The sequence below is a fragment of the Oryza sativa genome, chromosome 6, assembly GCF_034140825.1.
Source record: "Oryza sativa Japonica Group chromosome 6, ASM3414082v1".
Classification (NCBI taxonomy): domain Eukaryota; kingdom Viridiplantae; phylum Streptophyta; class Magnoliopsida; order Poales; family Poaceae; genus Oryza; species Oryza sativa.
In genome coordinates, this window is record NC_089040.1 from 31,570,458 (window position 1) to 31,586,016 (window position 15,559).

Here is a 15,559-nt window from a genome sequence, read left to right on the forward strand (position 1 = left end):
GTCTTATCTTCTAGGTTTTCGGGCTTGGCTCAATTGGAAAGGCCCAATTGATTTTGGGCTTGAGTACAACGCAGCATAAGGCGCCACCGATTAGGCCCAAGTACAGGTATACTCAATTAATTACCACTACTACCACTACAGGTATACTCAATTAATTACCGCTCCTTGTTGTCATGTCTGTTATTTGCGTGCTGTTCTACGAGAGATTAATCTCTTTGGCTTAAATTTCTGTCTCAATTCTTAACATGCATAACAGATTTTAATCGGTCAATATATAAGTTAGGCTAAACTTTGTTGTGTTCCTTTGCTTGCCGGCATGTAAGTTCCGAAGAATTTTGTTTAAACTCTACAATGTTTGGCCAAGAAAATTTCTCATATCTAGCTAAGAAGAACTAAAAGGAAAAGAGCTGCTGCTCTTGTTCGCCAGTAATCTGCATCAATGGATAGTGTATACTGATCATTCCGGCGTTGACATGGCGAAAAGTATTTTGTCAATAGGAAGGAGGAGAATCACACGCCAAGTGCATGCATGATTTTTCAATTCATTTCAAGGCAAAGTTTCTAGACAAAGCTAGGTTCTCGATAAGCCGGCCACTTTGATTTGATGACAATTAGGTTAATTAAGGCAATCTTCTTGCCTTTCCTTTTCTATCAATAGTGGACAAAGGTGAGAGCTGATATTTATTATATCCTGTTAGCCATTCAGAAAGTGCTTTCCATGACATTCCAAACGAAATGATATTTTTCTCATGTTCAGTCGGCCATGCATCTTCAGTTTAACTAAACAAGACAAAAAAAAAAAAACTTATATCCAACATAAGATATATATGCCCTATGAGCATAAACGCACTCAGTGATAAAATATACTAGTAAGAGGTAAAGCTAAGGTGAATGCTGACAAGAGACAAGCCCATCTGTCCCTCAAAGATAACAAATACTACTACTGATTGAAACAAAATTAAAGCATGATAGCCACTTCTGAATTTCTGAATGGCTGAAGGGGAAAAAAATTGAACAGGATACTGCATGCTGATCGAGTTGAACAAGTAAGAAAAGGTGTTCATCTTTGCAGAGACAAGATCTAACACATTTCTAACTGCAGAGGTAGTTCATAGCATCCATCGATCACCTACACACAATATCCTCTCTCATGCCTGACCCCTGCACAAACGCACACCGGATTGCAAATACACATAATTTAGATCTTTCTAATGATTTTGTATCGTCAGATAATCTTGCTTGTTTTGGTCGACCTTCAGAATTGAGTTGATGAAGTTCGTCGCAGTGAGCTCTTTGTAGGCATCACCAGTGCAGCAACCTCCTGTTTCAGCTGTCCAAGCAGAAGTACAAGTGCTCGTCACATGAATGATCAAATCACAACATTTCAAAAGTAATGAGTTATTATCAACTACTACCTCCATCCCAGAATATAAGAACCTATGGTCAGATGGGATGTTTCCTAGCACTACGAATCTAGACAAAAATAGAAAACGCATCATCCGATTCTAGATTCTTATATTCTGATACGGAGGTAGTAATTAATTAGTGATGTGAAGATCACTTGTGAATTGAATTAGTGATGAGTACCTCTTTGCACTGCTTCTTGAGATTCAAGTTGTCATCCACCAGCCGGCGAACCTCTTTCTCTAGCTCTTCAACGTACGCCTGCATAACAAATTACTTCACAATTAATACAATCTGAATCGTATTAATATGACAGAACTGGATTCATTGACAAGTAGGCAGTCTGTTTTTTTTTTTGGGGATGCTTATTGCCCTTTTGGTAGGTACAAATGCATGGTTAGTTCTGAAATGGAGTACCTCTAGAGTCTAGAGAGGTTAGATGGAGACGGTAAAAGGAGCTCCTCACTAGCAGCAGGTGTGATCCAATTAATTCATAGTGCAGTCCTATTCAGATGATAGATAGTCGAGATAATGCCAAGCTAGTTTTCATATTTTCCTCTTGTCCCGATCAACTTAAGTTCTTTATGCTTATTTAATTAGTCCGTACCTAACAAGAGAAGTATATATTAGCGTGAGACTATCTGTTAAAATATCTCAAGCATACGAGGAAGACTTTTTCTTGGGGGCAGGAGTAGTTAATTGTGATGTAAGCTGAGTCTAACGTGGTGATTATATTTTGGGATACCGTGTGTCATGCATCGACCCAAATATAGTTAATATCAACTGGGACATTATGTTCATTTCTTTTTTGCTTAGAAGGTTCGATTTGTCGTTGTTAACAGTCTCTATTTAATCTGGAACTCTTACAAATTCAGGGGCACCAATTTTCTCTAATGTTTAATCAAGAAAGAGGATACATGTAGCAATTAACAAATCATTCAAGAAAAGAACATAATTGCACATTCGTTTTTTCGATGGTAATTGTGTTAACTACTTAACTTTAGGAGTGATTTGGGATATTTACTATTGATGATCTATTGAGTTGGCCTAAAGGGCATATATGTGTACAAGGGATGGAAAATATATATAATACCCATGACTACACTACTATTGTTAACAAATTGCACATTCTTTTTTTCCGCACATTCTTTTTTTATTACTATGTACTATTAATTAGTGATATATACATATATATATATATATATATATATATATATATATATATATATATATATATATATATATATATATATCAGAGTGAAACCAGCTAACCACAAATTTCCAATATGCATGGAGAGACAAGTAGACACCATGTCCACGAGGATATCATACATATATATACACTCTCTGGTATGGGCCCTTTCTGCTGGACTTGGAATCTTGGATTTGGTGAAGCTGACTTAATTTTGATATTAGTTATCACACAAGTGCCTGCTTGGATGATGATAGACTGGTAATAAAAGAAAGGGCACTAATCAAAGAAGAGATATGCATATTTAGGCCATATTGACTAAACATTATCAACAGGAACCTATGCATGATGCAAGAGATAACACACTCCATCAACTTTTTAGTTCTTTAACAAATTGACCAAACTTGGTCACTATACTCGAGAGTTTCACTCCATACAGTATCTGCCCAAGGTACACACAGATATCTCCTCCATGCACCATCATCAAGGATATAATGTAAAATATATAGACTAACTCCTTTATGAAATGTAATGAAATTTGTTCATATATATTCAGTTGTGTAAACTAACCAGTTCCGACCGGAACTAGCCCGTGACGCTCCAAATTAACCTGTTAATCGATACCAGTCCCAGGAAACAGTGCTGGTATCACAGGGAGACAAAATATCACAGCAACAGAGGTCTCTTTATTATAGAGTAGAGGTATAGTCATGTTGGGCTGCGGACAGATCCCGAGCTCACAACTGCATTACAAAAGGGAAACGGAAGCCAGGACTTGGACCAATCAACACAGGCGCGACTTGGGAACTAGGCCGAAACCCTAAAACTCATCGTAGCCGGCCTGCTCCTGGAAGAACTCCTCATCAGCAGGTTCCGCTTCATCTTTTTCAGCAACTGGGGGGGGATTATTTATATAGAGCAAGGGTGAGTACGGGAGTACTCAACAAGCCATGGGAAATAAGTGTTTAATGCAGGCTTCAAGGAAAGGCTGTTGTTTTTGCAATTGATTTTATTTGAACTCTTTTTTCTAAAAACAACTAAGTGAGTGCTTCTCAAACGACACGGATGAGACAGTGCGTCTCGTCCGGTCGGAGTATGTGCAATGTATCAGTCTTTAGAATTGAAACAAGGTTGGCACCCGGCCAACAGCTTTTCAAACGGCCACCCGGGCCAACAACTTTCAAACGGCCACCCGGGCCTAGCTGATCCCATCAGCTGCAGGTTTTTCAAACATCAAACCCCTTTCCACAACAGCAATTTCACAAGCAGTAGTCAAACAAAACTACGCTAGGAATCACCTCACATCCGCCCATGACCGTGGGCACGGCTGTTCGAACAGTTTGTTAACCTCTTCAGAGGGGGTACACTTTACCCACACGACATTACTAACCCGGATCACCCAGCCCGTGGGGATCAGCCACGTCGGGAGACCTCCAAGCTTTCATGACAAGGCATTTCCAAAGCCGACACAGGTTTACCATATGCCGACGAGAGGGGTCCCAGACCAACAACAGGTTAGGTCCCAGACCATACTGTGCCAGGAAGCCCAGGGGTCCTCCCCGACACCACCCCGGCGAATCCACATGTCTCTCGGCATCAAGGCTCCCCTGATAAGCTAATTACTCAGCCAAGGGTGTCCCATTCCACCCATGTGGTCGTACTTATCTTATGTTTGGATGAAATTCCAAGGAAACGGTCCTTAGGTGCAAGAGCGGAAAACCGTACACCCGGTACGTTCCCCGGTCCGCGGTTTTGGAAATTCATTTAGTTCGCAAGCACCGACCCAGGTGTCGGGTTTTCCAAGTCTTTTGTAAAACCCAAGTTTTACCCAAGAAGTTACTCAGGTTTTAAGTTTGAAGGCGACCGTCGATACTCGCACAGGGTGCACAAATATCGAGGCGCAACTAGATGGTTACGAGGGAACATGATATAACAATTAACAAAGGAAGGATCAAATGCAACAAAATAGGTAGGTCCGCCAATCTGCCTTGCAGACGGGACAACAAATTAAGTGCGATCCTATCAATGCATAATATTTTTCAAGCAACATAATTAAATTTCAAATATAGGCTCAAGATGTTCAAAGGTGGCTTGCCTTGCTCGAGATCTTGAGCTTGATCCTCGAAATCCTCGTACTGCGGGTCTTCGGGCTTCGAAACTATACGCAAAACGGGACAACTCAACAAACGGCGAAAATAAAGCCCTATTAATGACCTCTAAGCGTGCCATTAGATAGATCTCGAGATTTGAGGAATTTTGGAAGTTGAACGGAGTCAAACGGATTTACGGTTGAGAAGATATTGAATTTCTAAGATTATTGGATTTTTGGTCTAAAGGAAAAGGATTTAATTAAATCCTTTTTGGAAAAGAAAAGAAAAGAAAAGAAAAGAGGGAGGGAAAATAGACTTTTCCTCGGGCGGCTAGGGCGCGGCCCGAGAGAATTGGGGCGGTCCGGCCGAGCTAAATGGGCTGGGCGGCCCAAGGCGGCCCAAGACGCGTGCGCGCGGGAGGGGAGGAGAGAGAGCGCCAGTAGACCGGGCTCACCACGCGCGGTCCCGAGTGGGACCCGCTTGTCAGCGGCTCGGCTCGCCGTGCGGAGGGAGCACGCGGCGCACGCGCGCGGGCGGGGAAGGGATGCGGTGCACGCGCGTGGTCCGCGGTGAAACGGATGCGGCGGGCCCACGCGCAGCCTCACGGCTCGCGGTGGAACGCGCGCACGGGGAGGGGCTGACCGGGGTCGGCTCGACCCGGTCTTGGCCGAGCTGGCGCCGACGTGGCGCCTACGTGGCTGCCACGCGGGCTGGCGGGAGGTAGATGACGAGTCGACGACGCCTGCCGGAACGGACGGCGGTCGACAGCGGCGAGCGGCGGAGCGAACCACGGCGATACAGGCGAAAGCGAGCACACCGGGTGGTTGCTCAGGTCGAGGAGAGACGAGCCAACGGCTCGGATTCGTCGGAGGGAGCTTGACGGCGATGAATTGCGGCGGCGGCAAGCGGCGGCGGGAGAAGGGGGAAATGGCGACGAGGTCACGAGGGGCCAATTCCCGGCGGTGAGAGCATCTATGCGGCCACGGGAATCCGTTGCTAGCGTCGGATTGAGCGGAGCTACGCCGAGCGAGGCCGGCGACAAGCGGGTGCTACGGAGCACGGGCGGCGACGGCGGCGAGCACACGGCGAGCGGCGGCAACGGTCGGGGCGGCGCCGGCTAGCTACGGGGAGGCTACTCGAGCTACTACCGAAAATTTAGGGGGAGAGGTGGAGCGAGGAGGAAGAACGGAGGGAGGCACTACCGAGATGAGGAGGGGCGCTGTGAAGAGAGGCTGACGGCGCGGGAGTAATCTCTCCGGCCTCGGGCCGGGGAAGAGGAGGAAGACGAGCGCCCGGAGTCCCCTTCCGCGTCCTCGCTCGTGCCGGCTCCTCCGACGCGCGCAACGACGAACGGCGTCGGCGAAACAGAGGGGCGGCAACAATGGAGTGGAGGCGATGGGAGGAGAATAGAGGGAGGGCGCCCGGGGCTTTAAAGGGCGGCAATGTCGGTTTGGAAACCGACTTGGGCGGTCAAGGCGCGAGCTGGCGCTCGGCGCTCGCGTCCAAATCGGCGACAGGGCGGAGGGAGGATGACGCCGGCGGGAGGAAAAGGGGAAAAGGAGGGAGAGAAAGGGGAGCTCGCCCTTTGCTTCTTTGGGAAAAGGAGGAGGGGAGCGGGGGCGACGTGGCTGAGGGAGGAGGGCTCTGCCTCCGTCCCTTGGCGGCTTGCGCGCGGAGTGGCGGGGCCGAGGCGATGACGACGGCGTTGACGGCGGGGCGATTTGGAGCGGAGCGGCGACACGGGCGACAGGCGCGGGCAGAGGCTGACGGCGGCGGCGACCGGGCGGTCGGCCACCACGGCACGCGCGCGCGGGATGCAACGGGAGGCGCGGCGGATTGAGAGGCGCGGCTCGGGCACGCGCGCTGGCTGCGGGGCCGAGCGGCTGCGCGGCCGCAGGCGCGACAGGGCAGCGGGGCCGGGCGGCGCAGACGCGACGCGGGCGGGGACCACGCGGGCGCGCTCGCGCGAACGAGCGCGGGGAGCGGCAGCGAGGGAGCGGAGAGAAGGGCTCGGCTCGGCGCGGGCGGCTCACGCGCACGCGCGCGGGCAGAGCGGAGGGGGGAGGGGCGCTTGGCGCGGCGGCTCACGCACGCGCCGGCAGAGCGGAGGGGCGAGGGGCGCTCGGCGCGGCTCCCGCGCACGCGCGCGCAACGTGCGGGCGGAGCGGAGTGGAGGGAGAGGAGAGAGAGCGAGAGAGAGGGCGCCGGGGAGGGAGGGGGAGATGGGCCGAGAAAAATTCGGCCCATCGACCCCGGGGGAGGCAAAATAGACTTTTGCGGAGGAATTTGATTTGGAAGGATTGGATTCGGAATTGAACTCGACGATAGATTGGGGATTTGAGATCTGAGATGGCACGGACACTAGACAACAAGCAAAGAAACAAATTTCGCGATTAGGGTTTTTAAGAGATAATTTTCCCGCTAGGCGCCACGACGGAACGGGTGCTACACAGGGTTTGCCAGACCCCGGGACAACTCGGGACGAACGCGCACGCCAGTGTTTCCAATACCGCGTGGGCGAGGCAGGGGACCACCATGAATCATAAGCCAATGTTGAAGGAGACTAGCAGAGAAGACCTCCGGAACGGTCGCAACGCGAGAACGACGTAGAGGGAGAATTGCCGGAGCAGCATGTAGTTGTCGGAGAAGAGCAAAGTGTAGTCGAGGAAGATACGGCGACACTGGCGATGAATCATGATGGACGAAAAAGAAGGTGAAGTAGCGGAACCAACGGCCTAGACGGCAACGTCAGTAGCCATGTAGAGGTAGCTGGACTACCGGCCTAGAGCGGCGACGGTGGCAACTTGGAGACGCGGCGGCGATGCTCGAAGTAGACAAAGAAGATCCGAGTGGCTGACGATGACCAATGCGGACGACGAGGGTGTCGAAGCGCTAACGACGATGAAAACGACGAAAGCGGCAAAGTTGTGGTTCGAGAAGACAACACAACTGCAGTTCCATGTCGATGCAGCGGCGAGAAGTCCACCGGTGATGTAGCCATGCTAAGGAGGGCGCCTGTCAGCACTGCAACAACCAGTGGAGGTGTGGACCACAGGCAGCGGAACTGCGGCCCGAGGGGGGCGACGCAGCGGCAGCCCGAAGCTTGATGGCGTAGACGCGTAGTCGAAGATGATTAGCAGCAAGGTGTCGTCGTAGCCGGCCGTTTATGCGTGGGGTAGAACGACGAAGTGGAAGCCGAAGCTCTGATACCATGTTGGATAGTATAGGGAGAGAGGATATTACGAATCGTGGATTGACTGTATTGAGCCTCAGGGGGCTGGTATATATAAGAGTACATGGAGAGGAGATAAGGAAGAATTACAGATATGGAAGGAGTCTTTTGCAACTTTTTAGGATTTAGCTGCAAGTTTTCGAAAACTAAAAATTTGAATGTTCTCAGTAATGTTATATATCAGAAAAATGGCTGTAGGGCCAGTTCCGAACTGCTTGTGCTTTTTGCATTTTGTTTTCTTTTTTTTTTATTTTGCCACCCTTGAATGCTTGCTGCATTGTGTATCTAGGTACCTAGAGTAATATTTTTTTTTATTTCCGCACCCTTGAATACTTGCTACTGTTGTGTATCTAGGAAATTTTCCTCTAGGTATTTTACCTATTTTTGTGATTTTTCTAAGAATAAAAAAATGCAATCATGTGCAACTTAAGTTATAAATATGCACAACTTTAGTTATAAATACGTGCAACTTAAGTTGCAAATTAATGAGAATTCTTAGAATATTTTGGTTTATTTCCCAGCATAAGTTTTGTTGTCGGGTTTTTTCCTTAATTGTCAGTCACATACACTTGCAAAATGCATAGACTAAACTTGCAGAGTTTAACATCATTTACTTAAGAACAAATACCTAGTTCTGTTCTTGTTGCTTCCATCCAATTTCCAATTGCACAATGCATAGACTAAACTGGCTTGTACTGAAGAATCTGTTTGTCTTTTCAGTTCCTTGGTTAATCTTATATTTGTATGCAATTTTGGTTGTATGGATGGTGATTTTTTTTTGTTATCTGCATGTTTCGCTGTAATTGATGGTATGAATCTTTTTTTTTTGTTTTGCTATGAGATGATTGCAAATTTGTTTTGACAGGGATATATAGAGTTGTTTTTTGCTAGACTGTACATCTACTAGCATTTTTTGTTGGGAATGAACACCTTTTGTACATAAGAGTTGGATACTATTTTGTGATTCTAGAAGAGCTGGACACTATTTAGCTTGATTTTCTTCTGTACATGCAGCTTCCGTCCAATATGCAATGGCATGAACTGGCGATATGTTTTTTTTTTCCGGGGAGAGCTGGCGATATGTTGCAACTTGCAAATGCTAGTAGGTTTTGTTATGCTTGCCTAAAAGAAGTTAGTACTTGACATACTAATAATAAGTAAAGTCCCAACGTTTACTATTTTATCTCAGTTTGCTTCTGTAGCTGTTGAGTTTGCTTCTGTAGCTGTTGCTTCCATCTAATTTGCAATGGCATGAAATGGCTTGTACTGAAATATTATGCTTTTGGACTGGTGATATGTAGCAAGTGCTAGTAGGTTTTCTCGTGTGCTTGAAAAATGCTTGTACTAGGCATATTAATAAGGAGATTCAATGTGTATGTAATCTAACCCTCACTAAGCGTTGAATGCTGAGCGATTCAGAGAACATATTTTTCTTTTCGATCGAGTGCATTTGCACCCTCCATCCCAAAAACAATACTTTTTAACCATGTGCAACTTCAATTATAAAATTGTGAAACTTCACTTAAAATTTTGTAAAGCTTTGATTTCTTAATACAACCTTTTTTGTTTTTGTGTGTCTAAGCATGGAATCCAGGCTTAAATATGTTTCAGTTCTACTTAGGTGGTATGTTTTTCCCCACAAAATTAGTGAAACGTGTCTGAAATGATCAGAAGATGAATTTGTTAGCAATTAGCAACAACGTGAACGTGGAATGAGTTTGGATGCGTGAATCAGGATGGGTGCGTCGAGGGGATTTTTTTTTGGTAGATAGATATTGGCTGTTTATATAGTTGAAACTCCAACTTTACGTCGAGTTAACCTGTCATCCCTTATCTTTACGTCGAGTTTGTATGACATTCCTAATCCACAATACTAGAAATCTTCATCCCCTAAATTATATAAAACAGTGTAATTTAGATTATATAGCAGTATATAATGTTGGATAGTACAGGGAGAGAGGATATTGCGAATCGTGGATTGACTGTATTGAGCCTCAGAGGGCTGATATACATAGGAGTACATGGAGAGGAGATAAGGAAGGATTACAGATATAGGAGTCTACACAAATCAATCATATCCTAATATGACTCTAACATCCCCCACAGTCCAAGCGTGAGCAGCGTGGACACTTGGACTGGAGAAGAAACCGGCAAGAGTACTCAATACGGATGATAGCCCTGTGTGCCATAGTCAATGTAGCCAAAGCGAAGGGTGCAAGGGAGCCGTAGTCGATGAAGCCGTGTGTAGAGTAGCCGTGGTCGTTGTAGCCAAAGTCAGGAAGCTGATGTCGAGGTAGCCGAGCCGTAGGACGCGCATAGGGCGCCGTAGAGTGGTCGTGGACGCACGGGAGGGGCGTCGTGGACCAAGGTGCGCGAGGATGCACTGGAGATGAAGACGGTGACACAATCATGGCAGTCGTTGAGGAAGATGACGCCGAAAAGCCGATGTAGTCGAACCGTGAAGGACGAGACGCCACACAGGGTTTGCCAGACCCCGGGACAACTCGGGACGAACGCGCACGCCAGTGTTTCCAATACCGCGTGGGCGAGGCAGGGGACCACCATGAATCATAAGCCAATGTTGAAGGAGACTAGCAGAGAAGACCTCCGGAACGGTCGCAACGCGAGAACGACGTAGAGGGAGAATTGCCGGAGCAGCAGGTAGTTGTCGGAGAAGAGCAAAGTGTAGTCGAGGAAGATACGGCGACACTGGCGATGAATCATGATGGACGAAAAAGAAGGCGAAGTAGCGGAACCAACGGCCTGGACGGCAACGTCAGTAGCCATGTAGAGGTAGCTGGACTACCGGCCTAGAGCGGCGACGGTGGCAACTTGGAGACGCGGCGGCGATGCTCGAAGTAGACAAAGAAGATCCGAGTGGCTGACGATGACCAATGCGGACGACGAGGGTGTCGAAGCGCTAACGACGATGAAAACGACGAAAGCGGCAAAGTTGTGGTTCGAGAAGACAACACAACTGTCACACCCTGAAAATTCAAAATATATAAATTGTTGTTTAAATGGAATTTTTTTAGAAATAATTTTAAAAGCCTAGAAGAGAAGATCTAATTTTAATTAATAAATTCCAATATAAAATGGGGCCAGATAAAATTTCATTAAATACTTTGCTTAATTCTATAATTCCTAGATTTTTCTGGGATTTATTTGAGCTAAGGAAGTATTTTTTAATAAATGGAATTGCATTTAAGAAATAATTTAAATTGAAAAAGGTTTTAAAAAGTCTCTTTTGGCTTTGGGCCGAAAGTCAGCCCAAAACCCTTCTCTCTCTCTCCTCGGCCCAGCCGGCCCAGTCCGCAGCCGCAGCCGCCCGCGCGAGCACGCTGTCGCTAACAGGTGGGTCCCACCTATCGGGATCGTCGTCTTCGTCCGGCCGAAACTCTAGCGCCGCGCCGCCGCCGCTGCTTTCCAATTCGGCCAATCCTTTCCTTCTCCGGCCGAATCAATAGAGGGGAAATGATCCTCGAGATCTCCTCTACCTTTTCTCCTTTGGAAACACCGGCTAAAATCGTTTGGAAATTCGTGGATTCGAGTTTGTTTCGGATTCGATTTTCCCGAACTTTCCTTCTCGTCACCGGCCGCCGTGGGCCTTCGCCGTTGCCTCCTAGCCCCTTTAAAAGGACCCCCGGTGTCTCCTCTACCCGCCGCCACCCTCGCATTCGCCTCTCGTCGCCGGAAGAGCTCTAGCACCGTGTGCCCTAGCGCCGCCGTCGCCGCGTCGCTCCAGCCGTGCGCCGCCGCCGTTTCAGCCGTCGCCGTCGCTCGGGAAGGTCGTCATCGTGGTCGCCGTCGCGTCTCCGTCCTCGTCCGCCCCTTCGCCGTCGCTGTAGACTGCCGGAGCACCGTCGCCGCCGTCGACCCGAAGACCGCCGCCGTTTCTTCGTCGTCGCCGTCGCCGTCCGTTGATCTTCCGCCGCTCTTTTGGTCACCGGTGAGTTCGCCGCGTCGCGCTCTACCCGTTGGTGCCCTCCGTTCGTGCCGAAGCGCCGCCGTTCGCCGGCGAGCGTGCGCCGTCCGAGCCGCCGAGCCGCCGCCGCCGGTGGTGACGTCACCGCTGACGTCATCGGGGCCGTTCGTCGTAGACCGGTCGTGGACCGATCGATCTCGGCCGTCCGTTTTGGATCAAGTCGATCTCGGCCGTCCGTTCGCGTGAACCGTCGCCCGTGCGCCCGGTCCACCGAAACCCTAGCCCGCTGACGCAATAAATCCTCTTTTCCTTTTCAAAAATAATTCATTATTGCGTCATAATTCAATTAAAATCAATATAAGTGTTTTAATCCGATTTAATCTTTAAAAATTCATAACTAATTCATCTTAGCTCGGATTTAGTTGGTTCAAGTCTCTAAATTTTTCTAAAATTGAGATCTACATGTTAAAAATATCCACATGTACTGTTCATGCTTGTTTATGTGCTGTTTTGATGATTTTGCTCTTTTCTGCTTAGATTCCGTCGTTTCCGGGGAGTCCGTTTTCGCAGGAGAAGAGTTTGAAGAATTCCAAGGCCAGCAAGGCAAGTCACACAGATCCCAAACAACCCTTTGAGCATGTTGATCCTATTTAAAGCTATTGTTTCTATTCAACTATTGCATTTATTTTCGAATGTCATTGGGTGGAATTAACCTATTGTTTGTTATAGCCCTTTTGTTCTTGATTACCTTATTCCTTGATACCTTGGGTTATTACAATTTGACTAGTTGAGCTTTATTTATATTGGTTCAACTAGATATTAGATATAATTGCTTAGCCCTGCTTAGAAACATTAGCACATTATTGGGATAACTTAAGATTCACTATTATCTAATGATAGTTCACGATGGTCAATCGTGATTGGTTAATTAATTAATGTGCCAACTAAAACCTGATAATGGTGGGTTGTGAGCACATGGTTTTGATGGTCGTGCTCATGACAATTAAGGACCGGTTCACGAGTTTCGGTTGTGAAACATTAACCGTGCCAACCACAAGCCAGCGTGGGCAACGGCTTTATCTTTTGTATAGCATGGTTCATTGCGGAGCACCAGGCTGAGAAGTGGCGGAGATAAGCCCACGGGGGTCGCTGGGGAGTCCATGCCTTGTTTATAAGGGGGTGATTATGATCCAGGAAAGGTGCGCTGTGGTGGATTGTGTTATGCAAGGGGTATTGTCACAACTCCTTTCCGAGGTACCGTGGTGGTATTGAGGCACATGGTGACATGATGTGGGGTTATGTCTTGTGGGTACAGTGGTACACCTCTGATCAGAGTAAAACTATTCGAATAGCCGTGCCCGCGGTTATGGGCGGGTCTAACAATGTCTTTCGTGATTAGTCCCACACTTCTCACCATAATAAAAGATGCTATAATTGGTAATAATTTGATTAGCTCCTGGTTTGGAATGGTACATTCCTGGTTTGGAGATAGAACTGTGCAGCCGGGATGGTTGTTCAGAATGGTTGGGCCTATACAACAGGGTATGTTGTATAGCGTTGGATTAATATTGTTTAATACTTAACTGCTTTATTAAATTCTCAAATGTTTGTTAAATGCTGCTTTTGCAAATGCAACCCTACTATGCCATCCTTTGTTATCCTGTGCACTTGCATATTTGCTGCGTGGCTTGCTGAGTATTAGATGTGATTGCTTAGCCATGCTTAGAAACATTAGCACACTATTGGGATAACTTATGACTCACTATTATTTAATGATGGCTTATTGTTAGTTCACGATGGTCAATCGTGATTGGTTAATTAATTACTTGCCAACTAAAACTTGATAATGGTGGGTTGTGAGCACATGGTTTTGAGAGTCGTGCTCATGACAATTAAGGACCGGTTCACGAGTTTCGGTTGTGAAACATTAACCGTGCCAACCACAAGCCAGCGTGGGCAACGGCTTTACCTTTTGTATAGCATGGTTCATTGTGGGGCACCAGACTGAGAAGTGGCGGAGATAAGCCCACGGGGGTCGCTGGGGAGTCCATGCCTTGTTTATAAGGGGGTGATTATGATCCAGGAAAGGTGCGCTGTAGTGGATTGTGTTGTGCGAGAGGTATTGTCACAGCTCCTTTCCGAGGTACCGTGGTGGTATTGAGGCACATGGTGACATGATGTGGGGCTGTGTCTTGTGGGTACAGTGGTACACCTCTGATCAGAGTAAAACTATTCGAATAGCCGTGCCCGCGGTTATGGGCGGGTCTAACAATGTCTTTCGTGATTAGTCTCACACTTCTCACCATAATAAAAGATGCTATAACTGGTAATAATTTGTTTAGCTCCTAGTTTGGAGATGGATCTGTACAGCCGGGTATGGTTGTTCAGAATGGTTGGGCCTTTACAACAGGGTATGTTGTAGAGCGTTGGATTAATATTGTTTAATTATTACTTAACTGTTTTATAAATTCTGAAATGTTTATTAAATGCTGTTTATGCAAATGAAACCCTACTATGCCACCCTTTGTTATCCTGTGCATTTGCATATTTGCTGCGTGACTTGCTGAGTATGTCATATACTCACCTTGCAATCATTCATCAGAGGAAGAGTTCTACAGTGAAGCTGATGGTGTGGAGGATTAGGTGTAGCCGTGGTCAAGCTGCCTGTGGAGTGGAGCCGCCTGCGCCGTTTATCTTATTTTTCCGCTGCTTAGATCTTTATTGATTGAGAGGAACTATCTACCTCTGTAATGACATTTTATTCGCTTATTAATTAGAGTAATAATTGTACTCTATTATCAATTTGTTATTGTGTGCCTCGGCTGATTCCTGGACGAGGGTTCACACACATGTAAGCGTTTGGAATTTTGGATAGAAATTCCGGGCGTGACAACAACTGCAGTTCCATGTCGATGCAGCGGCGAGAAGTCCACCGGTGATGTAGCCATGCTAAGGAGGGCGCCTGTCAGCACTGCAACAACCAGTGGAGGTGTGGACCACAGGCAGCGGAACTGCGGCCCGAGGGGGGCGACGCAGCGGCAGCCCGAAGCTTGATGGCGTAGACGCGTAGTCGAAGATGATTAGCAGCAAGGTGTCGTCGTAGCCGGCCGTTCGAACGGGTGATCAAGCCGATGATGCGCGGGGTAGAACGACGAAGTAGAAGCCGAAGCTCTGATACCATGTTGGATAGTATAGGGAGAGAGGATATTGCGAATCGTGGATTGACTGTATTGAGCCTCAGGGGGCTGGTATATATAAGAGTACATGGAGAGGAGATAAGGAAGAATTACAGATATGAAAGGAGTCTACACAAATCAATCATATCCTAATATGACTCTAACTACCATATACTCTAACATATATGTCCAGTTTCGTTGATTTGACATCCTACTCAGCAAATAAAGATAACAAAAAAAATACGTGGGAGCCCACATGACAGCTATCCTCCTCTTTCTTCTCTTTTCTTCCCAAAACGCGGCTGGCGAAGAAGGTTGTAACATCCCGAAAATTTCGATTCTGAAATACGGAATTAAAAACTCAGAATAATCAAAAATCTTTTTAAAACCTTTTTGCATGCTGGGATTTATTATGCATTTGTGTGTATTTAGGTTGTGTGCTAAAGATCTCGATTAAATCATATCTCCTAAAGGGACGCCCTCAGTCCAACGTCCTTTCTTTCCCATATCTTCACGGTCTGATTTATTAAGTGCTACCAA

General features: G+C 47.0%; 1 long non-coding RNA gene and 1 pseudogene across 1 annotated transcript; both read right to left on the reverse strand.

Moving 5' to 3' along the window:
- Nucleotides 1–1,180: 1,180 nt before the first annotated feature.
- LOC107281408 (uncharacterized) lies at nt 1,181–1,950 on the reverse strand. The gene is made up of 3 exons (XR_003242822.2): nt 1,822–1,950; nt 1,588–1,665; nt 1,181–1,330 (listed from the first exon to the last, which is right to left on the reverse strand). It is a non-coding gene; the product is annotated as an uncharacterized lncRNA (long non-coding RNA).
- A 5,276-nt stretch (nt 1,951–7,226) lies between these two features.
- LOC107281319 (uncharacterized) lies at nt 7,227–15,024 on the reverse strand (annotated as a pseudogene).
- Nucleotides 15,025–15,559: the final 535 nt, after the last annotated feature.